The sequence below is a fragment of the Strongylocentrotus purpuratus genome, unplaced genomic scaffold, assembly GCF_000002235.5.
Source record: "Strongylocentrotus purpuratus isolate Spur 01 unplaced genomic scaffold, Spur_5.0 spur5_contig_848, whole genome shotgun sequence".
Taxonomy (NCBI): domain Eukaryota; kingdom Metazoa; phylum Echinodermata; class Echinoidea; order Camarodonta; family Strongylocentrotidae; genus Strongylocentrotus; species Strongylocentrotus purpuratus.
Genome location: NW_022145555.1, coordinates 8,390 through 21,933, shown reverse-complemented (window position 1 = coordinate 21,933; position 13,544 = coordinate 8,390). Strand labels below are relative to the sequence as shown.

Below are 13,544 nucleotides of genomic sequence, written 5' to 3'. Positions count from 1 at the left end.
ATCTTATTACCTCGTCTGTCCAATCAGAGCCCGCGTCTTTATTCCATCGACCAATCAGAAGTGTCCTTATAATGTACCCTCAGGGGCTTCAAATATTATTTCGCAATGGACTGTGATCTGGCCTTGGCAAGGTGTCTTTATTGCAACGATTTGTTACGTCAGTGACTGCAGTTGCAGCCGACTGCGACATCGTGACTTTAAAGAGAAGGTTGGGATCTGGTGAATGGGGGGGGGGGGATATCAAAATGTGAGCTTTCTCATTATTTCTACCTCAGTTTGGAAAAATTTATTAGAATATAGAAGGATCGCATATGCTTCCAATATGTTCATTTGAACCAAATTCATGACCCCATACCAAAACTTTGTATTACCTTTAATGATCCAACCATCCATTGATAATCTACATTAAACCACCATCAACAACAACAACAACACTGCAAAAACACGTATTTTACCGTACAACAATGAGAAATACTTTACATGAAGTTATATCAAAGCTCGTACATGCAATGAGTTTTATGTCTATGCTCTTAGGCAACATGCTCTTAGGTATAATAATGGGGTTACTTATAAGGCTTGTTATATATTATCCGTAGGGTAGCCAGATGCGGGATTTTTAGATTATTTTTTATCTGAGATAAAATCTGAGAAAAATAAAACATTTAATTTTAGTAAGCTAAAATACCCTTAATTTTCTTTTTCTAAATCGGTATTTTGAGAATTATTCTAGCGAGATCTTTTCTGGATTTTATCGTCCTTCAAATATTATTTCGCAATGGACTGTGATCTCGCATTGGCAAGATGTCTTTATTGCAACATTTTATTACGTCAGTGACTTCAGTTGCAGTCGATTGCGACAATGTGACTTTAAAGAGAAGGTTGGAATCTGGTGAAGAGGGAATCAAATTGTGAGCTTTCTCATTGTTGCTACCTCAGTTTGGAAGAGTGAATTAGAATAAAAGTCCCATTAAATATTGCCCCTTCTGATGCCCTCCTTGTTCGAAACATGATTTGAAACAGCTGAAAAGTTCGGACCATGCTTTAGATTCCCAATATTTTACCGGTACAAAGGGAGATAGGCTAACATTATTTACCAACTAGTCCTCTTTAATTTATGAGAAGAAATGATCCGCATTTCTATAACGTTCCTTGATTAGAATGCAAGACAAACAATTATGTTTATTCCATCGGCCAATCAAAAGTGTCCCTATATAATGTACCCCCAGGGGCTTCAAATATTATTGCGCAATGCACTGTGATCTCTCCTTCGGCAAGGTGTCTTTATTGCAACGTTTTGTTACGTCAATGACTGCAATTGCAGTCGATTGCGACATCGCAACTTTAAAGGGATAGATAGTTGAGTTCTTGTTTAAGACCGCAAATGTCTTCAAATTGCATGGTTATTGCTCTCATTTTTATTTATGACAGTTCTAGTGCCCTTTTAGGAGCTAAAATTACTATGAAGGTAATTTTAGACCAAATACAATAAAATACGATCATACCAATTCAGCTCATTTTAACAAAAATACGGTGACCGTTAATTAATTATTCAATTAATAGTAACAATACGTGGGCCGACTGGTTGTGAGTATTATAACCAACACGAAAAAGTCAACAAAAAAAGCCAACGTTGGCATTAGGTGGAATAAAACGTAAATCTCGTTTTTTAACGGATGGTTCAAAATTACCGAATATTTGTGGGTTATTATCATTTATTTCATGATCGTGATTATTTTGGATCAAGTTCTTAATTTTTCTTACAGAAAAGCAAAAGTATTGTTTGATAATGAAAAAAATGATTACAGTGGTATGATTTCAGGCAGGCAATGTGATATAAATTAAAAATATATAGTTTTTAAAAATGTATTTATCAGTCTATAGCTTCTTAAGTTTTAAATACATGTACACAAAAAAAAAGAAAATGTAATTTTACAACATATTCGACATTTTGTTTAAAGAAATATTTTGGAGGGCATATGTTGAAAAGTATCACCTCTGGAGAAAAAAAATTATGTTAAAAAAACGTATAATTAATGTTTTGATAGAAGTATAATTGATGTATTTTTCTTTGTAATCATTATTCAATTAATAAATGATGAAAAAAAAACCGGAAAAGTGTTCCTGTACTAAACATGTTACATATAACATCAATATCAAGTGGATTCATGTCAAGACGATTCAAAGCACGTTACTTTGATATCGCAGCCATTGAAACGTATCAAAATAAACAATTCCTCATCACATGTATCGTATTGTTTAACGTCACCACTTCCATTCCTCCCTTGCATAAACATCTAGTGGTTTAAAGATTATTTGTTATAGACTGTGAATCGTTTAACGTTGCAAGAAATGTTCTATTAAATATTAAATATGCATTTAGTATTTTAGAGTGCTCGAGCCCCTCGCCACCTCAGGCCCTCGTTATTATTCGGGGGGGGGGGGGGGCTGCTTTAAAGTTTATTTCTAAATTATAAAGTATTTATCAATCATTATTACTACCCTGAATAATCATTGTAGCTACTATGTAATTTGGATGATAGAAAAATAATTTATAAAATAGTTTATGGGACTACGTAAAAATTTATTTTAAAAAATTGGGTCAATTAAAGTTCTAACCTGTTACATAGGAACATTAGAACTTCAGCAGTCCTTATTATGGGACACTACTACAAGCAAGTAAGCGACCGGTAAACGAACCAATCAACCAACCAATCGAAAATTCAATCTATCAACCCAACAACCAATCAATCAATCAATCCATTGCGAATATCAACCAACATACCAACAACAAAACTAATCGGAAATATAATATATCAAACGATTGATCAATCAAAAAAGAAATCATCCAACCAACAAACCAACCGATCATTCATTTAATCAATCAATCAATCAATCAAGGAATCAGTCAGTTAGTAAAGAACCCAACAACAACTAACTAATCAGTCGAAAAATTCAGTCTATAAAACAAACAACCAATCAATTACAAAATCAACCAACCAAGCAATCTTCCAATCTATATATCAGTCAGTCAGTCAATACAACAACCCAACCACCCAATTATCAATGACACGAAAAATCAATCAAGCTACCTACCAATCAATCAAATCAATCAGTCAATCAATCAATCAATCAAAAATAAATTAGGTTTAAAGAAAATAAAACAGACATTCATTCAATTTTTTTCGAGGCATTTTTTAGTCGCACTTCACATGTTTACAAATTCGTTGTATCATGGTATTGGAGTTCCAGCTCCTTAAATTACTTTAGAATTTTTGAGAAACAAATTATCACAAGTACAATTCGCCTTTGTATCCGATATAATATGCATTGATACCCACGTCTTACAATTTCATGAATATACACTCTTCAAAAGAATCAAAGTAATGTTAGTTTATTTATTTACTACCAACAGCCCTTTCAACAGAAGTTGACTTTGATCCACAGGGATTCCAAATTATCTTTCCCTCAAGAGGGATTCCAAATTATTTTCCCCTCAACAGGGATTCCAAATTATTTACCCCTCAACAGGGATTCCAAATTATTTTTCCCTCCACAGGGATTCCAAATTATCTTTCCCTGCACAGGGATTCCAAATTATCTTTCCCTCCACAGGGATTTGAAAATCTTGTCCCCTCTCATGGATTCCAAAATCTTTTTCCCTCTATAGGTATTCCAAAATATCGTCGCTGTTTTCACGAAGTGACGGTAGCGAAAAAAAATTGCATTCACTTTGCATTACGATTTTCCTCACTACCGTCACTTCGTGAAAACAAGGACGATATGTATCCTCCAACAGGGATTCCAAATTATTTTTCCCTCAACAGGGATTTCAAACTATTTTTCCCTCAACAAAATTTAAACATGAAATATAAATCTGAAATGTTACTTTAAAACAATAGCTTAAGTAACAAATTGTAGACATCTTGCTGGCGATTCCCCCTTCCTTCCGTCTGACCGTCTGTCCGTCTGTCCGTCGCTCATTAGCTACATATTGGCCTCGATCAACTCCATAGCTAGATCTCCGGACCGGTGCATGTAGAAGGTTTAGCCATAGCGGGTCTACTCCTCGTTTGGTGACATATTGTATCTGTCAAACAATTGGAGGGAAAATTGTCGTGATATTTTTGTTTATAAAAATTACACAGAGATTAGTTAGTTATCATGTGGTGCATATACAAGAATACGTTTGAGATCAAACAATAAGGGAGGTTTACACCTACAGAAAAAGTGAGATTTAAAAAAAAAAAAAAAAAAAAAAAAAAATTGAAAATCATTTTTTTTGCGTGTGTGGACAGAATAATTTCACTTATCTTCGCGATTCCAATTCGCAGTAAGCCTTTCGATTTGTTCAGAATAATCGCGATACTTTGTGTGAATGGTATTGAAATTCAGAAGTCGATTTATTTAATCCCAGGATTCCAAGCGCGCATATATCGTCGAGATTCACGCATGCGCAGCATTCGGACGTTCTTGTCGTCGAGCGAGTATTCTCCCTGTGTGTGAATGGTCACCCCCCCAAAAAAAAAAAAACAACAACAACAACATCAATCTTTGCATCGCGATCCAATTCGCACTAAATCGACATGTGTTAACGGTCGCAAACACGAAATAGACCTTTGCATTGCGATCCAAATCGCACTAAGTGTTATGTGTGAACGGGCCTAATACGTATATAATATTCTCAAAAATGCTCAGAACAGAAAACAGTGATGGATGCGAATCATGCTTGTTGCAGAGTACAATGATGTCCAAGGGTTCCCACAATAAGACTAGTTTTTCCCTGCATTTATCTTTTTATTCATATGTATTTTAATGTATATATAAATATATTAAACCCCCTTCCGCCAGTTTTCTCAGTCAGAAATTGTTCGGCATTGTTTTGTAATTAACTAATCCTGTATCCGCCCCCGTATTACATTATGAGCAAGAAAATGTACTCTTTCCTGTGCAGACAACCTGTTTCAGATGATGCCGAATGATATCTATCAAGACTTCTGTTTTTCAAAATGAATTTGTTGGCTGAGAGCATCGTGAGAGATGGTTCCTTGAAAATGCGTGACTAAGCGACAGGCAGGTACGATTAAAGTTACGTTCTTTTATCAGTATCAGCATAGACCTACTTGAGATAATGGCGTCAAAGACGCAGTCGCGTATTCTTATAGGCATCCAATTAATGATGCCCCACCCACTCTTTGGAAATCCCAGCTTTACTTGGCCAATCAGAGACCCCGCCGGTCGTATGATCGACCAATCAGAAACGAGAGCGTGCTTATCTCCCAGGGCAAAATAGCTTCGTCATCGATCGCCATCTGCTCAAACAGGGGGCTGGAAATTTGTAACAATAAAAATGTTCCCACCCTTCGCTGTTGATTTCATCATGTTCATAGATAAGGGAATTTACCAGGCATGATCTATGGTGGCCCTGAAGGGACATCGCGAATAGACTAAATCGTGAAAAATATGCGATAAAATTCACGATATCGTCAATTTTATCGCATATTTTTCACGAAGAAATTCACGAAATTGACGATATCGTGAACTTTACCGTGAACTTTTCACGATGAAATTGACGATATCGTGAATTTTATCGTGAAAAGTTCACGATATAAAGTTCACGATATCGTCAATTTTATCGTGTACTCTATCGTGTACTCTCCTGACGGGCGCTTCGTAAACAAAACCAGCCCTAGCTGGGGGAGACAGAGAGAAGGGAAAAAGGGAAAGGGAAAGAGAAGATAAAAGGAAAGAAAGAATAATAAGAAGAAAAGAGGGAAACGGGGGGGGGGGCGAAGGGTTCTTGCCTCCTCCTCACTCCCCCCCCCCCCCGCCAAAAAATAAATAAGGAGAGAGAGAAGGGAAAGGGAAAGGGAAAGAAAATATAAAAGGAAAGAAAGAAGAGGAAGAAGGAAAGAGGGAAACGGGGGAAGGGCGAAAGGCTCTTACCTCCCCCCCCCCCCCCCGCCAAAAAAATTAATAAGAGAGAGAGAGAGAGAGAGAGAAGGGAAAGGGAAAGAAAGAAGAGGAATAAGAGGGAAACAGGGGAAGGGCGAAGGGCTCTTGCCTCCTCCCCCCCCCCCCGCCAAAAATAAATAAGAGAGAGAAGGGAAAGGGAAAGAAAATATAAAAGGAAAGAAAGAAGAGGAATAAGAAGGAAAGAGGGAAACGGGGGAAGGGCGAAGGGCTCTTGCCTCCTCCCTCCCCACCCCCGCCAAAAAAATAAATAAGAGATAGAAAGAGAAGGGAAAGGGAAAGGGAAAGAGAAGATAAAAGGAAAGAAAGAAGAGGAAGAAGAAGAAGAAAAGAGGGAAACGGGGCGAAGGGCTCTTGCATCCCCCCGCCCAAAAAATAAATAAGAGAGAGAGAGAGAGAAGGGAAAGGGAAAGAGAATAAAAAAGGAAAGGAAGAAGAATAAGAAGAAAAGAGGGGCTCTTGCCTCCTCCCCCCTCCTGCGCCAACAAATAAATAGGAGAGAGAGAGAGAGAGATAGAGAGAAGGGAAAGGGAAAGGGAAAGAAAATATAAAAGGAAAGAAAGAAGAAGAAGACGGAAAGAGGGAAACGGGGGAAGGGCGAAAGGCTCTTACCTCCCCCTCCCCCCTCCCGCCATAAAGGGAAAGAGAAGGGAGAGGGAAAGAAAATATAAAAGGAAAGAAAGAAGAGGAAAAAGAATAAGAAAAGAGGGAAACAGGGGCGAAGGGCTCTTGCCTCCTTTCTTTTCTTTCTTTTCCTTTCTTTCCTATTCTCCCTCTTTTTCGTTTTTCTCTTTCTTTCTTCTCTTTCCCTTTCCTTCTCTCTCTCTCTCTCTTATTTATTTTTTGGCGGGGGGCGGGGGGACGAGGCAAAAGCCCTTTGCCCCCGTTTCCCTCTTTTCTTCTTCTTCCTCTTCTTTCTTTCCTTTTATCTTCTCTTTCCCTTTCCCTTTCCCTTCTCTCTCTCTCTCTGATTCATTTTTTGGCGGGGGGAGGGGGGGGGGCAAGAGTCCTTCGCCCTTCCCCCGTTTTCCTCTTTTCTTCTTCTTCCTCTTCTTTCTTTCCTTTTATCTTCTCTTTCCCTTTCCCTTTCCCTTCTCTCTCTCTCTCTGATTTATTTTTTGGCGGGGAGGGGGGGGGGGGGGAGTGAGGAGGAGGCAAGAGCCCTTCGCCCCCCCCGTTTCCCTCTTTTCTTCTTATTATTCTTTCTTTCCTTTTATCTTCTCTTTCCCTTTCCCTTTTTTCCTTCTCTCTGTCTCCCCCAGCTAGGGCTGGTTTTGTTTACGAAGCGGCCGTCAGGAGAGTACACGATAGAGTACACGATAGAGTACACGATAAAATTGACGATATCGTGAACTTTATATCGTGAACTTTTCACGATAAAATTCACGATATCGTCAATTTCATCGTGAAAAGTTCACGATAAAGTTCACGATATCGTCAATTTCGTGAATTTCTTCGTGAAAAATATGCGATAAAATTGACGATATCGTGAATTTTATCGCATATTTTTCACGATTTAGTCTATTCGCGATGTCCCTTCAGGGCCACCATAATGATCAGACATGTTATTGAATCCACCGTGGCCGGGTCGGCTCGATGTAAGAAATTATACACTTCATTATACTCGTAGATTGGGAAATTTTAAAGTGGGAATAAAGATTCGAATTGTAGTAATTTCTCATAAAATAAATACCATATCAATTAATTAAAACCATAATAAGACATGTACCATAGAGTGTAAAATGTATTCGAACTAATTATATTATACTAAAACTCGATTGTAACCTAGCTATAGTTAACGAAGTTAATCCCTGGCATGCCGGTGGCAATCATTGCTTTCAAAACAAACGAATTCCTAGCCACTATTATTGCCTTGCGTTATCCCGAGATGATTAAAACATAATCCAAACTAATATAAAGCGCCCATATTGATGTTATATTTATTGTTATAATTTTGTTCGTACATGCAGAGAAGACAAATAGATGAATACAGCATAATATGTTTCTCTGATTCTAACAGGATAAAGCACCCCAAGCATTCTACAACCCTTGTTGCATGTAAACATGTCTAACATACCAAGATGCATCGACTTTGCCTTGAATATACGCTGGGAAAACCCACACACAATCAAACATACATTACAGATGCCTATGACCCTTGCGATTGTATATGTATTTGAACAGATCATGGAAAACCCCAATTATGATAAGCGTTTGATAACCAAGGTCATATCACTAAAACAATAAACCAAATGACCCCCCCCCCCCGAAGCCTCAACCCCACTCAATTCCATTGACATTGTGATAATATATCCCTGGCTGTGACAAGACAAGACTAGACTGATGTTTCCTAAAGATTAGGGAGAAAGAAGGGGGGTTAAGGAAGGGTTAGGATGAACGGACACAGAGATAGAGAGAGATAGAGAAGGGGGAGCGGGGTGCGGGATAGGATAGGATGAATAAAAGTATTAAAGTCTAACTTATCCTCTGCAACATTATCAATATTATGAAATATTTAAGCCCGATGTAACGATGACCGATATCACCTAAATATTACGAACCTTACCCCCCCCCCCCAACGAAGAAAATGTCAAATTTTCAAATTTCGAGACCAAAAAAAAAAAAAAAGTATCCGCTTACCCCCCCCCCCCCCCCCCCCCCCCCCCCCCCCCAAAAAAAAAAAAAAAAAAAAGTTCGGCCCGATTTCAAAATGTTAACCCCCCCCCCCCCCTTGAAAAAATCCTGCGTACGCCACTGGTTGTGACCAAGTGAAACCAAGTTGGTCAAAATCTGTGAATTGATGGCTCCGATCCAATATAGGATGGAGCCCCCTCTGTTGCCCGTATGCGTTCAGTCAGTTAATCAGTTATTTGCCACTTCATTGACAACAATGTGACTGCTCCCTCTACCCTTTTTTGTCTTCCGACGATTGCTCTGGCAACATTTATTCCAACGACGTCTAACCAGGCATTTTGTTTCCCTCATATTGTTTCAAAATGACCCCACAAAACTAAAAGTAAATTAATATAAACATAGAGCAAGACGATATTAATAGACTGAAATTCAAGGGTGTAGAATATTGTTATGTTACGTATATTTTACGACCTGGGATGAAGAGAAAAAAGTAATACAAATGATACGGGAACTAAATACAAGCTTGAACAAGATAAATAGGAGTATCCAGGGGCGTACGCAGGATTTTTTCAAGGGGGGGGTTTTAAAATATTTTGCTCCCGAAAATTTGAAAATCGCGCCGGCCGAAAAGTCGCTCAGTGGGGGGGGGGGGGGGGGGGGGGGGGGGGGGGGGGGGGGGGGGGGTAAGCGGACACATTTTTTTTTTTTTTTGGTCTCGAAATTTCATAATTTGACATTTTTTGTCGTTGGGGGGGGGGGGGTAAGGTCACCTTATTTAGGTTAGCCGTGGGTATAATTTTTTTTTTTTTTTTTTTTTTTTTTTTTTTAAATAATTAAAAAAAAAAAAAAAAAAAAAAAAACCAAAGGGGGGGGGGGGGGGGTTTTAGGTTTTTTTAGGGGGGGTTTACATACATAAAAATACCAAAGGGGGGGGGGGTTTGAACCCCAAAACACCCCCCCTGCGTACGCCCCTGGGAGTATCAATTATGTCATGGGAATATAATGGAAAAGTAAAGCAAAGCCCTCAAAAGAGATTAAGTAAGGAAGCTATCGATTTTATGGAAAAGTTACATTTAATAGATATAATTATGGAGAGAAAGAAACCCATTTACAAAATTTTCACCAACAATAATCAATTTAATATGCAAAGTCGATTAGATCATTGGCTCATATCTGAATGTCTGGAAGGACGGGTTATAATGTGCGATATAATAATTTCTTTAGCACCCGACCTCTCAGCAATTTTTCTGTTTTTCTACGATAAAACAGAAAAGAATATAGAAAAGAAGAATGGATCTTATTGGAAATTTAACAACAGTCCTTTTGTGCAAACGTAGAATATGTTAAACAGATGAAAGAAGAGATTATCCGATTAAAGGAGGAACAATAGTTAGAAATTAAAGATAGGAGAGTGCTTTGGGACTATATGAAAATGAAAATAAGGAGCTTTTCATAAGCCTTTACAAAGAGATTAGCCATGGTCGTAGAGAGAAAAGAGAATTTCTTGAAAAGGAAATTGAAAAGTTATAACATACTATTATTCAAGGAGTGACTGAAGAAAAAGTTAAGGAATTAAAAAATAAGAAAAAAGAACTCGCAGACGGTTATGAATATATTCATAAAGGCATACAATTCGATCCCGGGCATCATATTATGAAAGTGGGGAAAGAGACACAAGGTAGTATAGTCAGCTGTTGCATGCAAATAAAAGGAGAAGCATCATTAAGAAAGTAGTCAATGAGGGAGGAGAATATATAGCAGAAAGACATGTTAAACTAAATAAAAACATTTTACACCGAACTTTACCCTGGGAAGACTTGAAGAAACAATTGCATCTGATAGGGATTTTTTGAAGATCTACCAACATTGACATGGGAAGTATAGAAAATTGTGAATGTGAGATCTTTGAAGGGGAATGTTTTGCGGCTCTGAAAGAAATAAAGAAAAAAAATCACCAGGGAATGATGGGCTAACAGTTGAATTTTACAATACATTTTGGTCAGACATAAAAGATTTACTAATATAGGTGCCTTCAATGAAGCCTATTGTGAAAAATTCGATGAATTATGTTGTATTTATGTTTGTTTATCAAATAATAAAAAGTTTTGTTATAATTATGTTGCAGTTTTGTATAAACTATGTTATGTACGAAAAAGTATTGGAGGTTTGAAAAATAAAATCAATGAATACAAAAAATCAAACAATAATATTGATCAATCGATTAGGAAATCATCCAACAATTTTTTTGCGATTTGTTTAAAATGTGAAAAATATAATTTTGTTTATGTGAATATTTTTCATCTGTAAATGTGTAACTTAATTTATTATAACCTTGCATGGGAATGTTAATAGTTCACTTGCAATTAATTTAGACTTATGTGAAGATTATTTTGTAATTTGTATACAATTTTATAATTATGTACAATTTTCTTTATGAGACAAGAGAATAAAAGCCTATGAAAAAAATGGAAAAAAAACGGTCATTCATTTATTCAATCAATCAATTAATCAATCAATCAATCAATCAATCAATCAAGGAATCAATCAGTTACTAAAAAAAACTAACAACCACCCAACCAATCAATCGACAAATTCTACACATAAAACAAACAAACAATCAATCAATAACAGAATCAACCAACCAAACGGTCTTTCAATCGATCAATCAGTCAGTCAATCATAACAACAACCAAAGAACCACCCAATTAATAAATGAAACGATAAAATCAATCAATCTACCTACCAATCAATGAAATTAATCAGTCAATCAATCAAACAAACAAAATTTATGTTTACAAAAAATAAAACAGAAATTCATCCAATTTTTTTTCGAGGCCTTTTTAGTCGCACTTCACATGTTTACAAATTCGTTGTACCATGGTATTTGTAGTTCCAGCTCCTTGTTAGTATCTTTAACATAATTGCGAGAAAAAAATTATAACATTAATCAATTCGACTTTGTATCCGATGTTATATGCATTAATACCCACGTCTTTTTTTGTATAATGAATATACACTCTTCAAAAGAATTAAAGTAATGTTTATTCAATTATTCATTCACAACATAAATTGGGTTGATGAGCCCTTTTGACAAAAGTTGGTTTTCAAAGAGGTCCACTAAATTAGCTGGCGAAGAGCGGGTAGTCGCATAGGGCGACTGTCAAAATGAAGCCAGAAATAAACTTACATTAATTGTAGAGTCAACAGTAAATACTTTGATTTTTACGAAGCAATAAAATAATTCTCATCAGTATATTGTTAATTGAAAAAAGAAGAAGGAATTTAAAGCATACCAAATGCGTTATAAACTCCAAAGGATATCTGGTAAACCGCCTTTAATAAACACTTGCAGGCAAAAAGCGCTGCACAATTTGTTCCTAATGTATTTATTAGGACCGCTTAAACAATGCTAATGCGTATAGCATATTAAATAATTATAAATATTAAATATAAATTCAGCGTCTATGAGGTGAAATGTTACTTTAAAACAGTAGTCTAAGTAACAAATTGTAGACATCTTGCTGGCTATTCCCCCTTCCTTCCGTCTGACCGTCTGTCCGTCGCTACAGCTACAAGTTGGCCTCGATAAACGACATAGCTGGATCTCCGGACCGGTGCATGTAGAAGGTTTAGCCAGCGGGTCTACTCCTCGCCTCCACCGCCGTCATTACGGCTAGGTCCGGAACCACTCGTCCGAGAGGAGGGCTTGTTTGGTGACATATTGTATCTGTCAAACGAAAGGAGGGAAAGTTGTCGTGATATTTTGTTTATATTACACAGAGATTAGTTAGTAATCATGTGGTGCGTATACAAGAATACGTTTGAGATCAAACAATCAAAAAGTGAGATTTATCAATTAAAAAATCATTTATTTTTTATGCGTGTGTGGACAGAATAATTTCACTTATCTTCGCGATTCAATTCGCAGTAAGTCTTGCGATTTTTTCAGAATAATCGCGATACTTTGTGTGAATGGTATTGAGAATCAAATATCGATTTATCTAATCCCAGGATTCCAATTAAGCGCGCATATATCGTCGAGATTCACGCATGCGCAGTTTGGACGTTCTTGCCGTCGAGCGAGTATTCTCCCTGTGTGTGAATGGTCCCCCCCCCCCCCCACAAAAAAAAAAAAAAAAAAAAAAACCCAATCTTTGCATCGCGATCCAATTCGCACTAAATCGACATGTGTTAACGGTCGCAGACAAGAAATAGACCTTTGCATCGCGATCCAAATCGCACTAAGTGTTATGTGTGAACGGGCCTAATACGTATATAATATTCTCAATAATGCTCAGAACAGAAAATAGTGATGGATGCGAATCATGCTTGTTGCAGAAAGTACATGGTGTCCAAGGGTTCCCACAATAAGACTCGTTTCTCCCTGCATTTATCATTTTATTCATATGTATTTTAATGTATATATAAATATATTAAACCCCCTTCCGCCAGTTTTCTCAGTCAGAAATTGTCCGGCATTGTTTTGTAATTACCTAATCCTGTATCCGCCCCCGTATTACAGTATGAGCAAGAAAATGTACTCTTACCTGTGCTGACAATCTGCTTCAGATGATGCCGAATGAAATCTATCAAGACTTCTGTTTTTCAAAATGAATTTGTTGGCTGAGAGCATTGTGAGAGATGGTTCCTTGAAAATGCGTGACTAAGCGACTGGCAGGAACGATCATGTACATGTAAGTTTACGAGATAATGGCGTCCAAGACGCAGTCGCGTATTCTTATAGGCATCCAATTAATGGTGACACACCCACTTTTGGGGAATCCCAGCTTTACTTGGCCAATCAGAGACCCCGTCGGTCGTGTGATCGACCAATTAAAAACGAGTGCATAATCACCTCCCTGGGCAAAATAGCTTCGTCATCGCAATCTGCTCTAATTGTGACCTGGGAATGAACTTGTAACAATGAAAAATATCCCCAC

The 13,544-nt window shown here is 37.3% G+C and overlaps 1 long non-coding RNA gene across 1 annotated transcript; it reads right to left on the bottom strand.

The window, feature by feature from the left end:
- Positions 1 to 11,426: 11,426 nt before the first annotated feature.
- Positions 11,427 to 13,285, bottom strand: LOC115927404. Its single transcript, XR_004065612.1, has 2 exons — positions 13,152 to 13,285; positions 11,427 to 12,331 (listed from the first exon to the last, which is right to left on the bottom strand). It is a non-coding gene; the product is annotated as an uncharacterized LOC115927404 (long non-coding RNA).
- Positions 13,286 to 13,544: the final 259 nt, after the last annotated feature.